Source organism: Manis pentadactyla, unplaced genomic scaffold (assembly GCF_030020395.1).
Source record: "Manis pentadactyla isolate mManPen7 unplaced genomic scaffold, mManPen7.hap1 scaffold_164, whole genome shotgun sequence".
NCBI classification, from domain to species: Eukaryota; Metazoa; Chordata; class Mammalia; order Pholidota; family Manidae; genus Manis; species Manis pentadactyla.
In genome coordinates, this window is record NW_026644630.1 from 310,280 (window position 1) to 335,786 (window position 25,507).

The 25,507-nt window shown below is 43.2% G+C and overlaps 1 long non-coding RNA gene across 1 annotated transcript; it reads right to left on the reverse strand.

Annotated features, from left to right (window-relative positions):
* Window positions 1-2,692: 2,692 nt before the first annotated feature.
* On the reverse strand, window positions 2,693-25,249 carry LOC130682326 (uncharacterized). Its single transcript, XR_008995542.1, has 4 exons — window positions 24,686-25,249; window positions 21,733-21,976; window positions 20,218-20,286; window positions 2,693-3,798 (listed from the first exon to the last, which is right to left on the reverse strand). It is a non-coding gene; the product is annotated as an uncharacterized LOC130682326 (long non-coding RNA).
* Window positions 25,250-25,507: the final 258 nt, after the last annotated feature.

Here is a 25,507-nt window from a genome sequence, read left to right on the forward strand (position 1 = left end):
GACAGAGATGGAAGCAAAACTTGTGTGTTTTTATTTAATGTTGATTTTTTGACCAAGTAAATCCTCAAATATTTAAAACAAGAGTTCCTAAAATTGAAAGTAAGTATACTTACATCCCTAATTGGTAACAAATACGTCAAGAAAATGATTGTTGCAATGCTTTAAGGCAAATATTTTAACATGCTTAGAGGGATGTGTTCTCAGGATGAAAGAGATCTAAAGTTTAACTCAGGAGTTAAAAGCAATAATACTGATATTGTTATTTTAGAATATATGTATTAAAAGATATAGAAATAAATATGTTAATATTAGCAACTGTTTTCAGTGTAAGAGAAAAGCAATGTAAGTATTAAAATTTTTGAAGTTAAAGTAAAACTTCAGTATTGTTAAATTTGAATAGAATATTTCCATATGAACAAAGAATTTAAAAATACATACATGCATGTTTTCCCCTACTTTTGCCCACTGAAGGACATAGAAGCATTGATGAACCAGTGGCAGTGAGCACCCTCAACAGCCAGAGTTCTGTCTCTAACTAGTTTCCCCATGAAAGGAACCAGGGCTCTTTAGAGAAGTGGCTGGTTTTTGGTCTGGGAGAAGGAGTGCACTTGGTGAGTTGGGGACACCTTTCTGTGCCAGGAAAAGAGGCAGTTTGAAGGGGCTCTTACTGGCCAAAGATGGGAAATTGCAGGTTCAAAATGAATGAAATACACTGACTATATGCAAACCTTTAAATCAATAAAATGATATTCAGAAAAGAGAAAAACAAAGATAAAATAGGCAAAACACATTTGAGGTCTACTCCTTACTATTAACGGGATAATTCAAATACATAACTATATACCTTGCCTTTCCAGAAGAAGCAGTTGATGAGATAAATCTCTCCCTCACTCTTTCTCTCCAACAAAGACTGCCAACTAATAAACATAAAAGGAATGATAAAAATAGAGAAATCAACATTTTGCAACCCCTGGTGAAATCACTGCTGGAGGCAAGAATCATCAATGGATGATTAAGCCATTAGGTGATACACTGACAGAGAGTTGGATCCCCCAGTACTGCTCAAGTCTGACTCCACAGATTATCTGATGGTTTAAAAAGAGAAATAGAACTTTATGAGGGAGAGATGAGGCTGTTTGCTACTGATAAAGAGTCAGTTAGATGTACCTCATGAGGTAATGTAAAATCATACAGCATCAATGATGATGTCTTGCCTGAAATGTTTAACCTGAATGTAATCCAGCCTCTGTATCCACACTCCAGGTTACAGAGAATTCATGGGTAAGTGAAGTAATGTAAATGTCAGAAGCTGGACAAATTCAGAAACTAGGCCATTCTGTGGGACAGCTGGCCTAGTCACTTCACCAAGTTAATGTCATTCCAGAGAAAGGGGCAGGGGAGCACCATTATAGATCATAAGTGACTTAAGACATGCAACAACCAAACACAGAGAGGAGTGGATCGTGGTATGACTAAAATAGGAGTAACATACGTTTTTTTGGAGCGATTGGCAAATTTTGAATATGGATCAGGCATTAGATGATGATAATAGAAAATTATCATTAATTATGTTAACTATACAATGGTATTGATTTTAAGAAGAAAAAAGTTCTGATTTTCATGGTGTTCATTTAATTTAAAATATTTTGGCTATAAAATTGATGATGTAAACATGGCAAAACTGTTGATAACTATTCATCTAGGTAACGAATATATAGGCAATCACTATACTCTATTTTCCTGTGTGTTTGAAAATATTTATGATAAAAAGTTAAAAGTAATTCTGATTCCTAGGCCCCAAACCAGACCTACTGAATGAACCTAAAGCCTTGCTGGCATCTGTATTTTATCAAATATCCCATCTTGATGAAGGAATGAGTGAATGAATGACTTTTTCATCCATTGTAATCTTTTTCAACAAATATTTTTCAGGCCCCTACTACAGGCCAGGAACTTTTCTAGGTGCTGAAGATTCAACTCTGAACAAAACATACACAAAGGATCATAAACCTGTGGAGCTTGGCACCCGGCCTTGTCCACAGTAGGCCTCTTTTTAAGTTAAAGTAAAACTTCAGTATTGTTAAATTTGAATAGAAAATTTCAATATGAACTCACCCTCACCTGGACAGGAGGCACCTCTTTAAAGCAAACCAACTTTTTAAAACTGTTAAATATAACACAAACCCAGAAAACTGCCTAAAACAGATGGAAAGATTAATGAATTGTTAGGCAGTAACACCCCCACTCCCACAGAACCCAGAACCCTGCCAATCAGCGGGGAGTCTCTCAGGCCCACGCTCACCACTTCACCCTCCCCAAGAGCAGGGCCTCAGAATGCCACTGTTAGGAGCAGAGGCAGAGTTCAGAACCCAGCCCCCAACATTCTTCTGAGCATTACCTTGCCCCACAAAAGGAAGATCCCACATTTTCTTTCCCTTTGGTTCAAAAGGACCTATTTGCAAACTTTTACAGAACAGCACAACTCAGACATGTGTATTACACACGTGACTTTCACTTTATAATATCAAGTAAATGCACCAGCTCCAGGCAAGCTTATACCTGATTCACAGCTAATTTCAAGAACATGAAGTCATAAAAGGTACAGACGCATAATTCTATCATGGTGGAGTGAAGAAACTAAAGTTTTATTTAGAATAACCTCAGTGTCAGCCTCAAATGGTGACACCGGGGAGGCTGTCTGCAGTCATGTGGAGTGATGTTAAGAGGTGACCTGAGGTGTTGCTTGTTACCTAGGCTAGTTGAATCAAATGAGAAATAAGCTTTTCTCCATTTTCTCTTTTTTAAAAAAACAGAGAACTTTAATCTTCTCTGCATTTTATATGACTTTTTTTCCTCCTCTAATCTAGGTCTTTCAGACCCAGAACTGAAATACTGTGAAAATGGACAATGTGTCCCCTGCCTGACTGTTCTCAAAATGCCCAAACCTTGGAAACGATGCAAGGATGGAAAAGTAAAGAGACTGCATTTCATGCGGCAGTCTCAAAGCTCTGACATTAGGTGACTATAAATGCACAGTGACACACCACATAGGCAGGCTGCCATGAGCATTAAGTAAATAATAGGCACACAGTGCAGCTTGGGGCATATCCCAGGAGAGGGAGAGTTCAGGGGCAGCTGATGAGAGTGGGCAGGTCTCCCCTTCCAGCAACTCCATTTCCTGCCGATGTGGCCTAAGGCCCATGCAGAGCAGAAGCCTCAGCCCCTTGTGAGCGAATGGGGAAAATGCCGATGCCTCCCAGGGATGCCGTGAGGACTGATGGCAACCCCCATCCACCTGGCGCCCCCAGGGCCATTCTGCCTCCATCCACTACCTTGCACCTACTCGAGATTTCTACTCCCTTGCTACTCAGGAGCAACTAGAAAATGTAGGAAACGCATGTCTTTTTAAAGGGGGCGCTTTTGCCATTTCCACCGTCACCAGGACAGGAGGCACCGTGATTGCGTCCTGAGACATCTTTTAATGGTTGTAATCACTTTAAAGCTACGTAATCTCTCTAAATCTCAATGTCCTCATGTACAAAATGGGGGTGGAGAGGTCCTTACAAGGGGTCTGAGTGAAGAGTAAATGAGATAGGGAATTTTTGTTTCTGTTAGTGGTGAGTCTGCGATGTTTCCCCAGGTCCCCTGCGCAGACAGGACCCACATCATCCCTCCTGGCATGAACGTGGCCGAGACAGCGGGCCTTGAGATGCAGCAGCGGGGGCTGCAGGGTGACAGATGTGGCCTCCGGGACATGGTGTGAACTCCTGCCACAGCCCGGGATCCCTACAGCCAGACCTGGAAAATGTCAGAGAGAGAGACGGTCAGGGGTGTGGTCGTTCTCTGCTTCTCTCCGCCTCTCCCTGCCTTTCCTGGGCAGTGAGTCTTCTGCTGCGGCCTCAGCATCTTCCTTGGGGTTTAGACCTTGGCACTCTAAGTTTTAACGAAGAATAATAGCCACATTTGGCTCTTTTTTTTACTCTTGTTCAAAGCCTTACATTTGCTCTCCGGATGAAAAATAGAAAGGTATTATGTCAGTCTTGGGCTGGACATTAAATGAAAACTCAGACAGAATGGAGTGTCGGCAGCGGAGCAATGGGATTTATCCTTGGCTCTGGGCTTCAGGGTATAAGCTTCCTGGCCCCTGAATCACTGGGGGGTGGGGTCCCTCCTGGCCCCTGAGTCACTGGGGGGTGGGGTCCCACCAGGAGCCAAAGGCAGAGGCCATTTCTTTCTGGAAGCTTCTTAAAGGGCCTGTTGTATCACAAGGCTGCTGGGCTGTGTTCTCAAGCAGCCCTATGTTTTCTCTCTCCTCATGTACTCACTTAAACACAGGGTGCATGCCAGGACCAGAGGGAGTCAGGCTGCTCCTGGAGCACCAGAAGACCCTTGCATGCCTGAAGACCTTCTTTGCCCCTGGCCTGAAGCTCTGTCCTCAGCCATTGCCTCCAATAGGCCACTGCTGAAATGCCACCATCAAGAGGCTCTCACAGGCCATGAGGCCTGAGGCCGGGGCCCCCAGCTGCAGGTCTTCTCCACAGGCAGCACAGAGGTGAGAGGTGGGCATGTGCTGGCAGGCCAGCTCCACCGGTCAGCTCGTGCCACATGTGGGCAACACATCCTGCTTTACTGTCCTGCCAGGAAATACAGAACCAAACAAGACTCGAGTGTAGCCATAGCCTCATCCTTCTGGCTTGTCCCTTACATAAGTCCCTAACCCTGGGTGTTCATCTCCTATCAGGTTTTTTGTCCTAGCCCTGATTCTTTGTTCTTACCACAGTATGTTGGCATTTTTGTGTATGCTTTCTTGTAGCAAGCTGTGTGGAACATGGCACAGAACATAAATACCTCAAATATCTCAAGTGGCACTCCCTGCTCCCCGTGTCAGTACTGGCTTCCTCTCTAAGGAGGGTATGAGTCTGCATCTTATGAAGGACAGCACCAAGACAGGGCTCGGCGGCAGACTTCTTATTACATCATCTATCTGCTTCAGGACATTTCATGAGCTGTTGTATGAATTCTACACAGAGACCACCTCATCTATTACTCAAGACACCCCATGAAAAGGGCAGGTGAGAGAGTGTGGTGGGTGAGCCAGAGGGGTGCTAAAGCCTGGTCTTGAGAGACTGTGTCTTCTCTACCTGTCTCCCTCTCAGCCTCCCTCCTTTTTCTCCCCCCTCACTCATAGACTATTTTATAAACCAAATCGAACTAGCTCTATTTGGTTTTCCACCTTAATACATAGCCTTAAAATGAAACACCACACTGTCATCTAGAGGTCATGAGACACTCAGAGAAATTTCCTGATGCTATTTAACTCTGGGATGTCCTTAGGGAATGCTCTGAGGGGGGCTCCCTCCAACCCCCTCGGCTGGATGCTTCACTTCTGACTGTTGTGGTTTAAAATGCCAACCTACAGCTTGATTTCTTAGACCATGCTTATTCGCATGCTCTGTAAAATCTCATGACAACATAGTAAGAAAGGTCACTTAACAATGAGACAATTAACATATCTCCTCCCCAAGAATGAATTTTGGTGTAAAAAGAAGCAAAAATAGTGCCAGAAACAAATTACTGGCTTATAAACATGTTTATTAAATGCATCATACTTGGAGAAGCAGATGTGAGAATGACAAATGATAAATGTCAACAGCAGGCTGCTCAGTAGATTCCTTGGCTTGCTGCTGAAAATGAGAGGCTTCACTTGGTGGGAGCTGCCATGGAATTACAGGTTCCTGCTGTGCTGCTCCTCAGGGAGACATGATCAGATCCAGGAATTGTTTGGAGAAGTTTTCCTTTGGTGTTAATAGAACAGATAACTCTCTTTAACAGAAAACTTCTGTAAGTTCCAATATTTCTGTGAATTCACAATTTCCTTATGTCTTCAATTCCAGTTGTTTGTTACACTTCAATAAATAAGTAAAATTGATTAATAAATCTATCAAATGTAATTCAGGACTACCCCAATTCCTGTCTTTCCTCAATCCTTGCAAATAAAGGACTGTTGGTTCGAGATGGTTTAGAATAAGCAGAAAGGACACAATAAAAAAATGATAACCGGTTTTTGGCATTTTTAAGTCATATTTCTGCTACAGAAATTGGCATATCTTGCAATAAAGCTGTTGATGTGATCAGGAGAACTACAAATTCCACACTATAGAGACAAAGACTCCTCCTCATGCACAATTTCCTATTCACAGATCTGGTGTTCTTCTCATTTCCTGTTTAGAACAGTATTCTCTGGCCCTGTTGACAAGAATAAGTCATTGGAAGCTCTGGCAAACAATGCTGTGTGGGGTGTCCACTGGAGTCAGCAGCTCCCCTTTGAAAACTGCCATTGCTGTTGGAAGCTCCCAATTTTGCAGTCAGAAGGTCATATAGAACCAATTAAGTCAGAAGATCTCTGGGGAATCTCCTCTGAGGGCTGTTGCCCAACCGTGATTATTTGCCAACATGGCAGCTGACTCCCCAACTCCTGTGAAACTCGGGCTGAGAGTCGGCCTCCACCTTCTGGCAGCCTCCACCTCCCAGCAGCCTTCACTTCACCTCCTGGCAGCTCAGCTTTTTCCCTTGGCCGCCCGTGCTGGTCCAGCTCAAGCTGCATCTCCCCGAGTCTGATCCCAGCTCCACTCTGAGATGCCAGGAGAATGCCCTGCTGTGTGAAGAGGTTGTGGCTCTCAGTTCCTCCTCACCAGCAGGAAGGAAGCTGGAATAAGTACCACAAATGGCTGCTGTTGCTATGGCAACGAGCTGCTGCTCAGAAGAAAGTGGAGGAAAGTGCCTTTCATCTTTTGATTACCTTTCTGCACCTTCCCCTTCCTTTATCCATTATTAGGCCCCTAAGCAATCATCTCTCCTAACATCCATACATCTCCCCTAAGGCTTAAACATCTGAAGAGCCTTCATCCATTAATAAGCACCAATTCTTGAACCAAAAGAAAAAAATATCATATTATAATATCTATTGTAATTGTATGCACCGTTCAGCTGGGTGGAGAAAGTATTTTCATGTACAGGGCAGGAAATCATTCATTCATTCAGGCAATTAATAAATATTCACCAGTAACTACGAGGCAAAATGCTAAGCCCTGGGGATTCAGAGATGATAAAACACCGTTTCTACCTTACCGTATGGTGGAGATGCAGATATGACAATAAATGCCCATGATAAGGCATTTCTGGTGTCTGATAAAAGTCCACCTGGGCCTGTGGGGCTGTGAGCTGCTGGGGGCTCGGAGGGGCTGGGAAACGCTCACCAAGGAGGTGAGCTGTGAGGCAGACGCTGGCAGGCATGAGCACACATCACCCTGGAGGTCTCTTCAAGCCTCCCCCCGAGCTCATTGCTTGGTCTAACTTATTGGGTGGTGGGTCAATACCCAGGAAGCTCCAAGAGACTTTATGAGATACAGTGTAAATGATTCAGAGGAAGCCAGTGGTGTTTTATGTGAGTTTTGGAAGGTGGGGATCAGTGTGATGGAAAAAGGGGAGGTGGAGACTGCAGATGGGGAGAAAACTAGAGACCAGAGTGTTACCAGAGATGGGTCCTTGGCCTCCTGTGAGGAAGAACTCAAGAAAAAAAGACAAAAAAGGCAGCTGAGCACTAGGAGTTCAGAGAAAGGAGAACATACAGACCTGTGAGGTGGTGAGGGCATATCAGAGGAAGTAGCACTGAGGAAACGATAAGGGCCTTTGTTATGTAAAGGGAGATGAACATTCACTAAGTGGGCTCAGGTTTCAGAGGGAACAGGTGAGGTCTTTTTGGGGTTTGGACTTGCTCTACCCTCACATCCAGGGGAGTTTTGGTTATATTTGGTTCATACTGGGACTGTCATGGTACAGGTAGGTGCAATTTAATCGTTAATGAGGGCATGATTTTGGGGTGAGGTTTAGGTCAACTTCTCCATGTTGGAACCAGCCATTTTCAGCTGGTCTGTTATCTATACCCTCACTGCCCTTATCGCACAAGAACAGCTCACAAGGAAATGTGCAGAATGTAAGCACTGGACAGACATCCCCTCCCCCTGCCTGCTTACGTGTGCTGTCTACCTACTCTAATGGGAGGAGTAGTGGGTGTAAGGTAATAAACCCCCTGGGAGTGTGGAAGGAAGCCCGAAATTGGGTGGGACAATGACAGGAAAAGACCCATCTGACTGTGATTATGGGCAACACATCTGATTAGTCTAGACTCTGCCACCACTATCTGGAGGTGGAGGATGAGTTGCAATCTTTTGAGGCCCATTTTCTCAGCTGTAAAATGGGAAATATAGATCTTCCATTGGTTGACTTCCATGGTCCTCTCTGAAAATTCCAATGTTGTAGTCCTAACCCTCAAATCCATAGAGTTAGAATCTCCAGAATGTGACCATATTTGGAGATAGGATCTCTAAAGAGATGATTAACTTTATATAAGCTCATTAGGATGGGCCTTAGGTAATGGAACTGGTGTCTTATAAGAGGGAAATGTGGACACAGGCATGGACAGAGGAAGCTGGTACGAACACACAGGGGGAAGATGGCATCTACAAGCCAAGGAAAGGGGCCTGGGGTGACGCCACCCTCACAGCCCTCAGGAAGAGCCAACCATCACTGTCAACACCTTGACCTGGGCATTCGACCCCAGAACTGTGAAAGAACAAGCCTGCTGATCGAGCTGCCCAGTCTGTGGTACGTGGTTACGGCAGCCCTAGGGAACTAGCCCACAGTGTCATTGTGAGGACTGAAGAGTTTACACAATGACCAAAGCATGTGATAATATTCAATGTGTGGTGGCTCATATTGTCAGTAACAATACAATTGGCTTTACTTTAAATAAAAACAAACCCCAACTTATTTGCATAATTGGATTTTAAGGCTATCAAGACTAATTTCTCTAGTTAACTCAATGTCAGAGGACCTTTTGTTTCCATTCTGATGCTGAAATCTTTTAAACATGACTCATCCCTCCTTATACTATTAAAACTGAACATTTTTTTGATTTACAGGCCCAAGTGCCTCTTTAATTCTAAGAGATTAAAACTGAATGTGTACTGCTTCAAAAAGGAAGTTTTGTTTGGGTTTTAATAAGTCAGTTGTCAATGTTTACTAATGATTTCCTTTTTTTTCCACAATGAAGTGTTGACAACTCCAGCTAACTTCAGAGTTCTAGACAATTGAACAAATCCAATGTGTCAACATTCTTTACTTTCCATGAACACATTAAGTGAAATAGAGTGTTACATAACTGCCCTACATTGTAAGGATTCAAACTTGTTACTGTAACTTTAATTACAATTAAAAAAATACAAATTACTATCATTTTCTCCATTTATTTTGGACCAGCTGCCTCTGAACAATTAACGAACAGATCATATAAATGTAATTAGTTACAAAAAATACCAGGCTCCAAACAGAAAACAGAATAAATTGAATTCTGTTTACAATCATCCAGACTATGCTTCTCAATTGTATTTATGAGAGCTGGCACCAAACAGTAAGCTGTACTTTACCATTGCCCTGATCTGACATTTCTAATTAACTTCTAAGAGTGAAATTTATTTAGCTTCTTTCTCTCCCTTTTGAAGAAGGTTATAAAACACAGAACAAATGATCTATCTCCCTTGGTAGATGACCCTTACTGGTGTGTGGATTAAAATGCCATTCATCCCAAAATAATCGAACAGATCATGGAAATACACAGAACTCCCAACAGAAAGGACCCAAGAAGGACAACACCAAGACACAAAATAATTAAAATGGCAAAGATCAAGGACAAGGAAAGAGTTTTAAAGGCAGCTAGAGAGAAAAAGGTCACCTATAAAGGAAAACCCATCAGGCTATCATCAGACTTCTCGACAGAAACCTTACAGGCCAGAAGAGAATGGCATGATATATTTAATGCAATGAAACAGAAGGGCCTTGAACCAAGGATACTGTATCCAGCACGATTATCATTTAAATATGGTGGAGGGATTAAACAATTCAGAGACAAGCAAAAGTTGAGGGAATTTGCCTCCCACAAACCACCTCTACAGGGCATCTTACAGGGACTGCTCTAGATGGGAGCACTCCTAAAAAGAGCACAGAACAAAACACCCAACATATGAAGAATGGAGGAGGAGGAATAAGAAGGGAGAGAAGAAAAGAATCCCCAGACAGTGTATACAACAGCTCAATAAGTGAGCTAAGTTAGGCAGTAAGATACTAAAGAGGCTAACCTTGAACCTTTGGTGACAACGAATATAAAGCCTGGAATGGCAATAAGTACATATCTTTCAATAGTCACCCTAAATGTAAATGGACTGAATGCAACAATCAAAAGACACAGAGTAATAGAATGGATAAAAAAGCAAGACCCATCTATATGCTGCTTACAAGAAACTCACCTCAAAACCAAAGACATGCACAGACTAAAAGTCAAGGGATGGAAAAACATATTTCAGGCAAACAACAGAGAGAAGAAAGCAGGGATTGCAGTACTAATATCAGACAAAATAGACTTCAAAACAAAGAAAGTAACAAGAGATAAAGAAGGACACTACATAATGATAAAGGGCTCAGTCCAAAATGAGGATATAAGCATTCTAAATATATATGCACACAACACAGGAGCACCAGCATATGTGAAACAAATACTAACAGAACTAAAGGGTGAAATAAACTGCAATGCATTCATTTTAGGAGACTTCAACATGCCACTCACCCCAAAGGATAGATCTACAGGGCAGAAAATAAGTAAGGACATGGAGGCACTGAACAACACAATGTAACAGATGGACCTAATAGACATCTATAGAAATCTACATCCAAAAGCAACAGGATATACATTCTTCTCAAGTGCACATGGAACATTCTCCAGAATAGACCACATACTAGCCCACAAAAAGAGCCTCAGTAAATTCCAAAATATTGAAATTCTACCAACCTACTTTTTAGACCACAAAGGTATAAAACTAGAAATAAATTCTACAAAGAAAACAAAAGGGCTCACAAACATATGGAGGCTTAACAACATGCTCCTAAATAATCAATGGATCAATGAACAAATTAAAATAGAGAACAAGGAATATATGGAAAAAAATGACAACAGCAACACAAAGCCCTAACCTCTGTGAGATGCAGCAAAAGCAGTCTTAGGAAAGTATATAGTGATCCAGGCACACTTGAAGAAGGAAGAACAATCCCAAATGAATAGTCTAACATCACAATTATCAAAACTGGAAAAAGAAGAACAAATGAGGCCTAAAGTCAGCAGAAAGAGGGACATAATAAAGATCAGAGAAGAAATAAACAAAATTGAGAAGAATAAAAAAAGAGCAAAAATCAATGAAACCAAGAGCTGGTTCTTTGAGAAAATAAACAAAATAGATAAGCCTCTAGCCAAACTTATTAAGAGAAAAAGAGAATCAACACAAATCAACAGAATCAGAAATGAGAACAGAAAAATCATGACAGACTCCACAGAAATACAAAGAATTTTTAAAGACTACTATGAAAATCTATATGCCAACAAGCTGGAAAACCTAGAAGAAATGGACAACTTCCTAGAAAAATACAACCTTCAAAGACTGACCAAGGAAGAAACACAAAAGTTAAACAAACCAATTACGAGCAAAGAAATTGAAACAGTAATCAAAAAAACTACCCAAGAACAAAACCCCGGGACAGACAGATTTACCTCGGAATTATATCAGACACACAGAGAAGACATAATGCCAATTCTCCGTAATGTTTTCCAAAAAATAGAACAGCAGGGAATACTCCCAAACTCATTCTATGAAGCCAACATCACCCTGATACCAAAACCAGACAAAGACCCAAACAAACAAAAAAATTACAGACCAATATCCCTGATGAATGTAGATGCAAAAATACTCAATAAAATATTTGCAAACAGAATTCAAAAATATATCAAAAGGATCATACACCATGACCAAGTGGGATTCATTCCAGGGATGCAAGGATGGTACAACATTCAAAAATCCATCAACATCATCCACCACATCAACAAAAAGAAAGACAAAAACCACATGATCATCTCCATAGATGTTGAAAAAGCATTTGACAAAATTAAACATCCATTCATGATAAAAACTCTCAGCAATATGGGTATAGAGGGCAAGTACCTCAACATAATAAAGGCCATATATGATAAACCCACAGCCAACATTACACTGAAGAGCAAGAAGCTGAAAGCTTTTCTTCTGAGATCGGGAACAAGACAGGGATGCCCACTCTCCCCACTGTTATTTAACATAGTACTGGAGGTCCTAGCCATGGCAATCAGACAAAACAAAGAAATACAAGGAATCCAGATTGGTAAAGAAGAAGTTAAACTGTCACTATTTGCAGATGACATGATATTGTACATAAAAAAAACCCTAAAGACTCCACTCCAAAACTACTAGAACTGATATCAGAATACAGAAAAGTTGCAGGATACAAAATTAACACACAGAAATCTGTGACTTTCCTATACACTAACAATGAACCAATAGAAAGAGAAATCAGGAAAACAACTCCATTCACAATTGCATCATAAAGAATAAAATACCTATGATTAAATCTAACCAAAGAAGTGAAAGGCATATACCCTGAAAACTACAAGTCACTCTTAAGAGAAATTAAAGAGGACACTAACAAATGGAAACTCATCCCATGCTTGTGGCTAGGAAGAATTAATATCATCAAAATGGCCATCCTGCCCAAAGCAATATACAGATTTGATGCAATCCCTATCAAATTACTAGCAACATTCTTCAACTAACTGGAACAAATCATTCAAAAATTCAAATGGAAACACCAAAGACCCCTAATAGCCAAAGCAATCCTGAGAAAGAAGAATAAAGTAGGGGGGATCACACTCCCCAACTTCAATCTCTACTACAAAGCCATAGTAATCAAGACAATTTGGTACTGGTACAAGAACAGAGCCACAGACCAGTTGAACAGATTAGAGACTCCAGAAATTAACCCAAACATATATGGTAAATTAATATTTGATAAAGGGCCATGGATATACAATGGTGAAACGACAGTCTCTTCAACAGATGGTGCTGGCAAAACTGGACAGCTACATGTAGGAGAATGAAACTGGACCATTGTATTTCCCCATACACAAAAGTAAATTCAAAATGGATCAAAGACCTGAATGTAAGTCATGAAACCATAAAACTCTTAGAAAAAAACAGAGGCAAAAACCTCTTAGACATAAACATGAGTGACCTCTTCTTGAACATATCTCCCCGGGCAAGGAAAACAACAGCAAAAATCAACAAGTGGGACTATATAAAGCTGAAAAGCTTCTGTACAGCAAAAGACACCATCAATAGAACAAAAAGGTACCGTACAGTATGGGAGAATATATTTGTAAATGACAGATCTGATAAAGGCTTGACATCCAAAATATATAAAGAGCTCACCCACCTCAACAAACAAAAAACAAATAACCCAATTAAAAAATGGGCAGAGGAACTGAACAGACAGTTCTCCAAAAAAGAAATACAGATGGCCAACAGACACATGAAAAGATGCTCCACATCGCTAATTATCAGAGAAATGTAAATTAAAACCACAATGAGTTATCACCTCACATCAGTAAGGATGGCTACCATCCAAAAGACAAACAACAACAAATGTTGGTGAGGTTGTGGAGAAAGGGGAACCCTCCTACACTGCTGGTGGGAATGTAAATTAGTTCAGCCATTGTGGAAAGCAGTATGGAGGTTCCTCAAAACGCTCAAAATAGACCTACCATTTGACCCAGGAATTCCACTCCTAGGAATTTACCCTAAGAATGCAGCACTCAAGTTTGAAAAAGACAGATGCACCCCTATGTTTATCATAGCACTATTTACAATAGCCAAGAATTGGAAGCAACCTAAGCGTCCATATGTAGATGAATGGATAAAGAAGATGTGGTACATATACACAATGGAATATTATTCAGCCATAAGAAGAAAACAAATCCTACCATTTGCAACAACATGGATGGAGCTAGAGGGTATTATGCTCAGTGAAATAAGCCAAGCAGAGAAAGAGAAATACCAAATGATTTCACTCATCTGTGGAGTATAAGAACAAAGGAAAAACTGAAGGAAAAAAACAGCAGCAGAATCACAGAACCCAAGAATGGACTAACAGGTACCAAAGGGAAAGTGACTGGGGAGGATGGGTGGGTAGTGGGGGGAGAAGAAAGGGGATATTATGATTAGCATGCATAATGGGGGGTGGGAGAAAGGGGAGGGCTGTACAACACAGAGAAGACAAGTAGTATTATATAACATTTTGCTATGCTGATGGACAGTGACTGTAAGGGGGTTTGTGGGGGGGACCTGGTATAGGGGAGAGCCTAGTAAACATAATGTTTTTCATGTAATTGTAGATTAATAATAAAAAAAATAAAGAAAAGGGGGATTACTCCCTGATAGGATAAAACTAACTGCAAATCACCAATTAATGCATGCTTTGAATATCCTTAATTTTGATCATTTAAAGGGTGTCAGATGATCAGCTATGGAAGTACATTTTTATGATAATATTCCTTTTTCTTAAAAAAAAGAAAAAAAGGCAGTTCCTGGGTGATGATCTCCAATAGGTTCTTCATAATGGTATAAAGGGCATATCAAAGTGTGGGCAGGGGGTTTGTTTGTGTTTATACAGAGGATCAAAGCCTAACTTGGCTACCCATAAAATGAATTAAGATACGATATGAAGAAGAACTTCCAACATCAACATTCTCTGGAAGAGTCATTCCAGAAGATGATCATCAAAAAACTTCAACAAAGATCCTGGCCCTGTTGCAGTTGTAGCTGCATTCATCCGACTGGTTCCTGGACTTGCCATTGGAATGAAGAAGGAGATATCTAAGCTGGCCTGTGCATACAGTAAAACAACAAATTTGACTGGATCTATACTGTTGGAACTCAACCAAGAATTAGGAGAAGTGCAAGTTGCAGCACTCCAAAATCGTGCGACTATAGACTATCTACTGTTAAAAGAACATATGAGATGTGAACAGTTCCCAGGAATGTGTTGTTTTAATTTATCCGATTTTTCTCAAACTATTCAAATTCAGTTAGACAATATCCATCATATCATTGATAAGTTTTCACAAATGCCTAGGGTGCCTAACTGGTTTTTTTGGTTTCACTGGATATGGCTGGTAATTGTAGGTCTGCTTTTGTTAGGTAGCTGTATTCCTATTATGTTAATGTGTGTACACAATTTAATTAGTAGTTTAAAACCTATACATGCATATGTTACTCTACAAGACGATATGAAAAAAAAATAATCAATCTTCCCATGTTTCCTTCTATCTGCTACTTCTATACCTTTTCTTCTTCCTTCCTAATTACAACCCTTTAGTAGAATTCATGCCTCATATCGAAATTACCGAGTATCATAATTCTTCCAAGTGGTAAAGATATCTCAAGACAAATGCTGGGCAGAGAAGCCACAGGGCATAAATATGCAAAGAAGTAAAAAGCTAACCTTTTCAAAGAATATTTCTTCTCTCTCAGTTACCAAATTTACATTTCCCTGTATGGCCCCGGAAGATGACTGGTTAGCCAGAGATGGGTAAGATTCCTCAAGGGAGGAACAACCTAGACAGGCACAGTCTCAGGGGGGGCATCAGGTGAATAATTGGGGATCAACAGAGGTGAGGCTTAGAACCACACACACACCCTGTTTTGAGAGAAATCTTCTGCATTCATGGATGTTTTGTTGCCCTTGTCTAGCTTGAATTAATACTTAGTCTATAGGCACACACCTGATCATCTACATTTGCCCTCTTACAGCACTAAATTATGTTTTCTACCTTTATCTTGCATATACCTAACACTTCAGCATTTTATTAATAATAATAATAATAAGGGAGAAATGTGGGATTCACATTAAATCAAGTATAAAAATCAAACGAATAATCATATTTGACCTGATTGTTTATAGTTCATGATGTGTGATTAAAACCGAAAGTTTCTGTGATATGACTGCCCTTGCACTGTTCACCATGTAAGAACTTATTCACTGTGTAAGAACTTGTTCACCATGTAAGAACTTGTTCGTTATGCTTCAGAAGATTGGAGACTGTTGAGAATTAGGCTTGGGGTTGATGAATGATTGTGCATTGAGTCCCCTATACAGAATTTTATTGTTGTTAACAACCATTTGATCAATAAATATGAGAGATGCACTCTCAAAAAAATAATAATAAATAAAAAATAAATAAAATAAAATAAAAAAATATTTTACAATTTTAAAAAAAGTCTCACGTTAACATCCAAGAATTACATCACCAGTATTCAGACAACTGCTTTGAAAAACTATGCCCCAAAAATGCCACCATGCAATTTTACACAATAGCTCTATTCATAAAGGCTGAAAACTTAAAGAAATCAGGATGTGTTTCAGAAGATGAATGCTTTGGCAAATTGGGGTACATCCACTACATTTCACTATGACTTGTACAGTGAACTGTACAGTGATTTGCCCAGTGAAGCTGGTGCCTTGATCACTGGAGGTTACAGGTCTACCCCACGTGAGAAATGGTTTCCAACAGCTTCGTTGGGATTATGAAGGTATCGGCCTTGGGCCAGCAGAAGGCTTTGTTCTTCCCTGTGGGGTTGGAATGCATCGCCCTCCCAGTACACAACATGGATGCATTCGCCAACCTGGAAGTTCTCCAAAATCCATATTTTGAGACACTGGTATGAGGTATTATTAACTCCATTTTTATCCCCTCCACTTTCTCTGGAGAATGGAGGGGTGAGACTGAAAATCTCAAGCTTCTAATCATGGCTTGGGCTTTCTGCCTGTCAGACACCCCCAGCAGAACCCACCCAGAACCACCTACTTAGAACAAAAGATGCCTCTATTACTCAGGAAATCCCCAGAGCTTTAGGAGCCCAGTGTCAGGATTGAGGCACAGACCAACATACGTTTTTTTCTACTGTACTTCCATGTTCATGGTAGCACATCCCAGGGAGAGGGTTGGGAAGTTGTGTTTCCACTATCCCAGGAGGAGGAGGATTTAAAACAGAAACTAAATTGAGTTATACAAAAAATACAACGTATAACATGTGACCACAAGATGTACAGACTGAGATTCCAACTGAAAGGCCAATTTAGCTATAGTGACAAGTATCAGCTTCCACGGCTATTTGAGGGTCTGACAGGCTGTGTCTCTAACTGTCTGTTTGCAGCTCTGGGTGGGGAGTGAAGGCCCCTCCCCCAGGATGATGGAAAGAGCCTTGTGCTCAGAGGAGAAGCCTGTCTTTTTTAAAATTACACATTAAATAATGTGATCATTAATAAAATACTAAGAATAGACTTAAGGTGCAAATGTTGTATATTGAAAATTATAAAACATTGATAATTTTAAAACTAAGAAAGATTTAATACATGTAAAGTCTACTCATGTTGATGGAAATACTTAAATACTGTTAAGGTGGCAATGACACAAATGCAACCTACAGAGTCAACGTGATTTCTTTGAAAATTCACAGGCTTTAATGTACCAGCTGATCCTGACACGTGGAATTTCAAGGGAACCCAAAGAGCCCTTGAAAACAATCTTGACAAAGAAAATCAAAGCTGAATGCTCATGGCCCCCAATATCTAATCTTAGTACAAAGTAACAGTAAATAAAACACTGTGACACTGGCATAAACATACACAGCTGGCCCATGGACAGCAGGGGTGTGAACTGCCCAGGTCCACTTGAGGGGATTTTTTTCCACAAATATATAGAAAAAATGTTTAAAGGCTTAAGATGATTTGAAACATTTGCTTTTTTCTAGCTTACCTTACCATTAGAATACAGCACAAAACATGTATCATGTACAAAATATGTGTTAATTGACTGTTTATATTATTGGTAACTCTTTCAGTCAAAATAGGCAATCAGATTTAGGATAATACTTAAGTTTGGGGGAGTGAGATATTTTATGTGGATTCTGACTCTGTGGGATGTCAGCTACACAAACCCCCGTGTTGTTCAAAGGTCAACTGTATGTATAGATCAACAAAACTGAGTGGAAAGCCCAGAAGTGACCCCAACCATCTACAGTCAATTGCTTTCTAACAAGGGTGGACAACATTAAATTAGGGAAAGAATGGTCTTTTCAGCAAACGGTGCTGGGCAAATGACTGTCCATGTACGGAGGGATGAAACTGAACCCTTAACTCATGTCACATACAAAAATTAACTCAAAACAAAGGGCTTACATAATAGGTAAAAGTATAGACTCTAGAAGAAAACATGAGGATAAACATTCATGACCTTGGATTTAGCCATGGTTTCTCAGATCTGACACCAAAGGACAAGCAACAGAAGAAAGCATAAATTAGAGTTCCCCCAAATTAAAAACTTTTCTGCATCAAAAGTTACCAACCAGAAAGTGAAAAACAGTCACAGAATGGAAGAAAATATCTGCACATTGTACATCTGACAAGAGCCTGTAACCCAGAAAACACCACAAACTTGTACAAGGCAACAAGACAACACCCAAATGTTTAGAGAGGATGAAAAATTCCAAGGAAGACATACAAACGTTCAACAAGCACATGAACACAGCATTACTTGCTATGGAAATGCAAATTAAACCACAGTGACCAGCCCCTGCAAGCACACAGCAGTGGCCATACTCAGAAATATTCAAAATCACATGTTGCCAAGAATGTAGAAGAATTGGAGCCCCTAACCCTTACTTGTGGAAATATAAAACATGCAACTTGTATACAACAGCTTGGCATTTCCTCATAATATATAATACAATTACCTAATTGTGGCTAAACACACACTCCTAGATAAATACCCCAAAGAAATGAAAAAACTGTTCAAACAGAAACTGGCCCATGAGTTCTTGGCAGCACTTCTCACCACAGCAAAAAGGTAGAAACAACTCAAATGCCCTTCAAGGGGTGAATGGATGAACAAAACAGGGTTGATCCATAAACTGCATTATTCTGCCAAATATAGAAATAAAGAAAAATGGTCCAAGGCTGCTTTGAAAACGGTGTGTGGGTACCATTTGCAACAACATGGATGGAGCTGGAGGACATTTTGCTCAGTGAAATAAGTCAGTCGGAGAAAGACAAATGCCAAATGATTTCCCTCATTTATGGAGTATAACAATGAAGCAAAACTGAAGGGACAAAATAGCAGCAGACTCGGAGACTCCAAGAATGAACTAGTGGTTACCAAAGGGGATGGGTGTGGGAGGGTGGGTGGGGAGGGAGGGAGAATGGGATTGAGGGGTATTATGTTTAGTACACATGGTGTGGGGGTTATGGGGAGAACAATGTAGCACAGAGAAGGCACATAGTGGATCTGTGGCATCTTACTGCACTGATGGACAGTGACTGCATTAGGGTATGGGTGGGGACTTGATAATATGGGTAAATGTAGTAACCACATTGGTTTTTCATGCCTTCATAAGAGTGTATATCAATCATGCCTTAATAAAAATTAATTAATTAATTAATTAAAACAGTGGGGGCGGGCATCCCCAGAAACTCGAGCACAGAATTAACATATGATTAGCAATTCCATTTCTGGGCATTTGCTCAAATGACATGAAATCAGGGACTTAGATATTTGCACACCCATGTTCACAGCTGCATGACTCACAACAGCCAAAAGGTGGAGACGACCTGGGTGTCCAGAGACACATGAAAAAAATATGGTTTCTACACAGCAAAGTAAACAAGGAGTCCTAGAACATGCTACACAGATGGACCCTAAAACCTTTATGCTCAGTGAAATGCACCCCTCAAAGAAGAACAAATATTATGTGATCCCACTTATGTGGGGTCCTGGAAAGCCCACCTGAGGTAAAGTCTCGGGAACAGTTCCATAAAAAGGAAACTGCCTCAGGATAGAAATCCGTGTGCACACAGCTGGGGCGCATGGTGACAGCTGCGGTGGGTCTGTGCATTGGATTATCATGTGGAGACCCTAAGACTTCCCTCTTTTGGGGTCAGGTGGTGGTTCCCTGGGAATGTGTCCCTGTTTAGGGTAGGCACTCCAGCATTTTGTGTGACGTGGCAACTGTGGTAAAGTGAGGTGCTGGGGAATTCAGTATAAAGAGAATTTGTACTGACACTGCAAGTTTTCTGTATGCTTGAAATTGCTGGAAATTAATTTACTTTGCAAAACAACCATGAGAAAAGCATCACACCACATCAACAGGGGCCAAGCCCTCCCCATCCAGTTCACCCGAAGGAGGCGCTACTCACCTTACAGGGGTCCAGGAGTCATTAGAGGATCCCCTGTAGCCCCTGGGCCTTAGGCATTGGGATGACCTGCTGTACAAACAGTGGGATTTTAGAATTCCAGTTTCCCACACCCTCCACCAAAGACCTTATTAGAACTAAAAATGAATTCAATAAACTTCTAAGATACGAAACCAACATAAAAAAATAGGTTGCTTGTATTCACTAATAACCTACCATCAGAGAGATTAAGAAAGCAATGCCCTTTAAAACTGCATCATAAAGTATAAAGTGTTGTGGGTAAAATTGCAGTATTTCCAGAATCTCTTGCCTGGCCTCAGTGCATCTCATCAGTAGGTGATTTCCAAGGGGTGGAGAGAAGTAGTCCATCTCTATATCAACAGGTAATTACAAGGGTGAGGGAGGGCATATCTGGACTGGAGAAGTTGGGTGGGGCCCCTTCTTCTGCCAGGTTGTGAGAGACACTGGCGAGCAGTAGTGTATGGCTGCTAGTAAGTAATAAACTGGTTTCTCCCACTTTATTTCTCCCTTTGACTGATTTCGGTTCAAAGGTACTTTGCCCCAGAAATTTCCCCTGGAGTTACAAGTACCTAAGAAGAAACTTAACCAAGGACACAGGAGGCCTGAGATCTGAAAACTGTGGACGCTGCGGACGTGGATGGGAAGAATTAGATTATGACAAGTCTTCTCTGCCCACAGCAACGTGCAGAATCCGTGCCACCCCCACTGAAATTCCATCGCACTTCTCACAGAAGCAGACACCTTACAGGCTGGATGGAACCCCATAGGACCCCATCCCCACAACCATCCTTGGAAAGCAGAGCTGGGGCGTCGTGCCCAGACTTCCCACTACACTGCGGTGCTGCAGCAACTGAGACCCCGCGTGGCGCCGAGGCAGATGCTGGTGTGGAAACAGGCACCGGGCAACCTCAGCCCCCCCAAACCCGCTCTGCCTGAGGAGCCGACCACGAAGCCCTGGTCCCAGGCCGTGGGTAGGGGCCGTCCTTGGGGAGCCAGGCTGGGTCAGCACCTCAATGCGCCTCAGGGGTCTCCCAGGCGGCCCCCTCCCCGGGGGCCCTTCCCAGGAAACCGCCTGGTGTGCTCGGCGCACAGCAAGAGCTGCGGCCCCGGTAAACAGGCCGCCTCAGCAGCCAAGTTCCCTGAACCCACTCCCGTCTCAGAGCCTCATTAGGAAGGAAGCCTGGAGCTGGAGGGTGTCCCACAGGTGCGGCCAATCCACCCGCCACACAGGGCCCGGGGCGCGTGGCGCGGAGACACAGGCTCCTGGGGACGCGCTGGGCGCCGCGCACCCGCCTCAGCCCCGCCGTGCCCCGGCCCGAACTCACCCGCGCCCCAAACTCGCCCCGAGCACCGCCCACCACGCCTGCAGCCCAAAATCACCCGCGCCCGCCGTGCCCCCAAACTCCGCGAAGACCCCGTTCCCCGCTGCAGGCCTTTCCTCCCCCGGCCCCTGTAGGGGAGCGCTTGGCAGGCAGTGCACGAGAAGCCTCTCCTCACCTTTCTGTCCCGCGGCTCCGGAGGAAACCAAGCTGTCACTGCGGACGCGGCCGGCGGGGTCCCGGGGCCGCAGCGGAGCCCAAGGAATCCCGGCTCCCATTAGGAGAGCGGCAGTCCCGGGGCCTGATAGGAGCAGAGGCGCCACCTCGTGGTTAAACGGATGAACCACAAATCTTTGTTAATTCAAACTCCCAATGGGCAGGACTGTTCCGTGTCTTCTCCAATTCGTTGGAGACCGTACGGACTGAAAGGAAGGTAGACACAGGCTTTACAGCTTACACCAAAACTCACTCAAAATTGTCCATAGACAAATTTTAGATGTAAAATTATAAAAATTTTAGTTAAAAGCTAGAAAACCTACACAATCTTGCTGATGACTTTTAACAGTCAACACCAAAAGTCTATCCACAAAAGAAAAATAATCACGTGGGCTTTATATAATTAAAATTGTCTACTCTAAAAGACCTTGTTCGGAGAACCCAAAGACAAGACGGAAACTGGGAGAAAATATTTACAGAATATGTATTTGATAAAGGATTCGTACTCAAGATATACAGAAATCCATAAAACAAAAAAGAACCATTAAAAAATATTTTACCATTAGAAAAAGATTCTCACCTTAGGATCCCAGAGGTGCACCTCCCATATTTAAACAACTGCTTTGAAACACTATCCCAGCCATAACCATCATGCAATTTTATGCAGCAGCACAATGACTAAAAACTTAGAGATGTCAGAATGTTCTCCGGTAGATGAATGGGTACGCAAATTGTGGTACACCCACGGGAAGGGGGGCAGACTATGCCTCTTTGGAACAGGATTATGTTCAGCTGATTAACTATTTTTAAAAGCATAGGATAATCTCTGGAAATTGAAAAGCTGCCCTGTTATGAGGAGCATTTGCTTTTATGCAGGAAATCCACATGTGTAAGGGTGCCTCCCTCTGTACTAGGAAAGGAAGGATAACCAAATCTATAGAAACTTTTATCAGTGGAGTTTGGCCTCAGTTCAAATTTGCATGACAACCATGTACTTGTGTTTATCCTATTTTGCCTGATAACCTCCCAGTAACCTAGCTTCCCTCCTTCCCTAACACCTTTCTGGTTTTTAGCTGAAGATAGCTTTTAAGGTGGTAACTTGGGTCGTTTTGGGGAGCTACTCAGTGTTCCTGGGTATCTCCCATGCACACGGGAAGTATACATGTCATTACATTTCTGTCTGCTTTTCTCCTGTTGAGCATTCTTTATTGTGGGCAGGAGGAGCAGCTGTCTCAGGCAGGAACCGAGAAGGGCAGGGGGGATATTCTGCCTCCCTTACACAAGGAATGGAAACTATTCAGCAACAGAAAGGAAGGAACTGCCAACCCGTGCAGAGACGTGGGTGAATCTGTGTGCATGATGCTAAGTGACAGGAGCCAACCTGAAGAGGCCACACACTGTGGGACCCCGTGTACATGACACTCTGAACAAGGCACAGCTATGGAGGCAGTAAATGGGTCATGGTGGGGAGTCTGGAGTGTCCCATGGGACACTCCAGTGAGGGACACTGGCCACTATGTGTTTGTCTAAACCCATAGATCCTTAGGGCCCAACAATTAAATCATAATCTATTCAAATTAAGTCAGTTAGGATGTGAGAGTGTCCAAGGGTGGAATACAAAATTTAACAAAGAATCTAACTGTATTAGAAATGTCTGGGGGAAAGCTCACTGTTGGTGGTGAGACCTAAGGAAACTGGGAAATGAACAGAATCTGTTGACTAAAGGGAAAACGTACTGTACACAGATAGGGGACTGTGTTTTATCAGCTATTTCAATGCAGGTCCTTGCTGACAACCCTGAAAACACTACATCTGTAATCTAGGATGAACAGTGGATTATGTAAGTGACACATAGTTGGAGCCAGGTTTCTCCCTGTTGGAGGCAGAAGTTACAGGTAAACAAGGGGAGAAGGTTACAAGATCTATGTGATCATGGATCAAGTTGGAGACCTGCAGCTTGGTGTGGATGTCGGAAGCTCCACACACAAATCTTTATAGCTAGGTGCGTGAACTTTGTGAAAGACGGGCACTACTGAAGCCATGTCAGAACGGAGGTGGAGCGGCAGCTGGCGAGAAGCCGCCTCACCCACCTTTGTCTGAACTGGGCCAAAACGTTTGGAATGCGCAAAACAGCCATTGTTTGAGTGGCCAGCAGGAGAACAGGCATCTGATCACAAGTGTGATGGATGTGGACTTCCACCAGATAGACTCAGTGGCCAATATGCAACACAGAGTAGATCGGCTTATCTTAACACCCACAGAAAGTTCTTTTCTCTTTTTAGTTCATTTAATTGCCCGTCTTCCTTTTTCTCATAGGACCCCTTGTTTCACCCTACAACTGGGAACACGATTTGGGTACCTACCTGAATCTGTGCTCTCCAAACTGAAATTATGTAATCCCAACTAAACTCTAGGTTGCCTCTCTGCAGGTGTTTCTTTTCAGATTGGCAACACAGACTGTGACACACACACACACACACACTCACACACACACACACACACACACTCCCCTGCGTGGTCCACTGAGCACATGCAGCTCCCACAGATACCCTAACCCATACCCTGACCAGTACCTGTTCCCTGACCCGCACCCTAACCCTACCACCCCTCCCAAACCCGCACCCTAACCCTGACCCCTAGAATTCCCTCCCCGCCGCCCTGGTGATGGTAGCTCCGCCGCCGCCCGCAGTCCAGGAGCCCGGCGAAGAGCACGGGGCTGAGGGTGAGGGAGCCGCAGGAGGAAGGCAGGAGTTGTCCTGAGTCCAGGCGGTGTGGGCGGGGAGGTGGCACAGCGACAGGACGGGAAACCGCCCGCCAACGATAGGAGGGATCCCAGAAATGGGGGACAGGGAGCGAGCCGAGCCTCTCCCGGGGTGCCAGCAGGTAACGGAGCCCAGAGCGGCGCGGGGACGGACCGGAAGGGAGCCCCCGGGGGGAGGCTGCAGGGCAGAAGGGACAGACACGCAGACAGCAACGGGCGGCTGACCCAGCTACGAGCTTCTGCGCCTCAGCACAGAGGCAGGACGCGCCAGGAGCAGAGCGAACCGTGCGCCTGTGAACACAGGAATCTACGGAGAGCCACCGGCAGACCTGCGCGGGGAGAGACGGACAGAGGCGGGGAATCACGGACAGAGGCGGAAATTGACGGAGACGGAGATTGGCGAGGAGAGGCGGGGTATGACGAAGACTGACGGAAAGAGCCGGACAATGGCGGAGAGAGACGGGGAATGACGGACAGGGACGGAAATTGACGGAGAGAGAGGGAGAGAGACGGAGATTGACGGGGAGAGCCGGGGAATGACGAAGACTGACGGAAAGAGACGGAGAATAGCGAAGAGAGACGGGGAATGACGGACAGGGACGGAAACTGACGGAGAGAGGCGGAGATTGACGGGAGAGGCGAGGGACGACGAAGACTGACGGAAAGAGACGGAGAATGGCGGAGAGAGACGGGAAGTAACGGAAAAAGACGGAGAAGGGCTGGCGGCTCACTAAAGACCTGACGTGCAGGTTCGCGCTCGTCCATTCACAGGCCCGCAAGCGCATCTCGACCCCACAGGCGTGGCTCCAGGGACCTGATGCCTCCCCAGCCTGGGTGGGTTGGGGCGCCATGTCCTCGCCCCTCAAACTTCGCTCCCAATCCTGACATTAGGGTACCGTCATTCTCCAGAGCGAGCAAGGAGCAATTTCTGCTTATGGTGCTGACATTCAACCGTCAACCCTGCTGACCGCGTCTA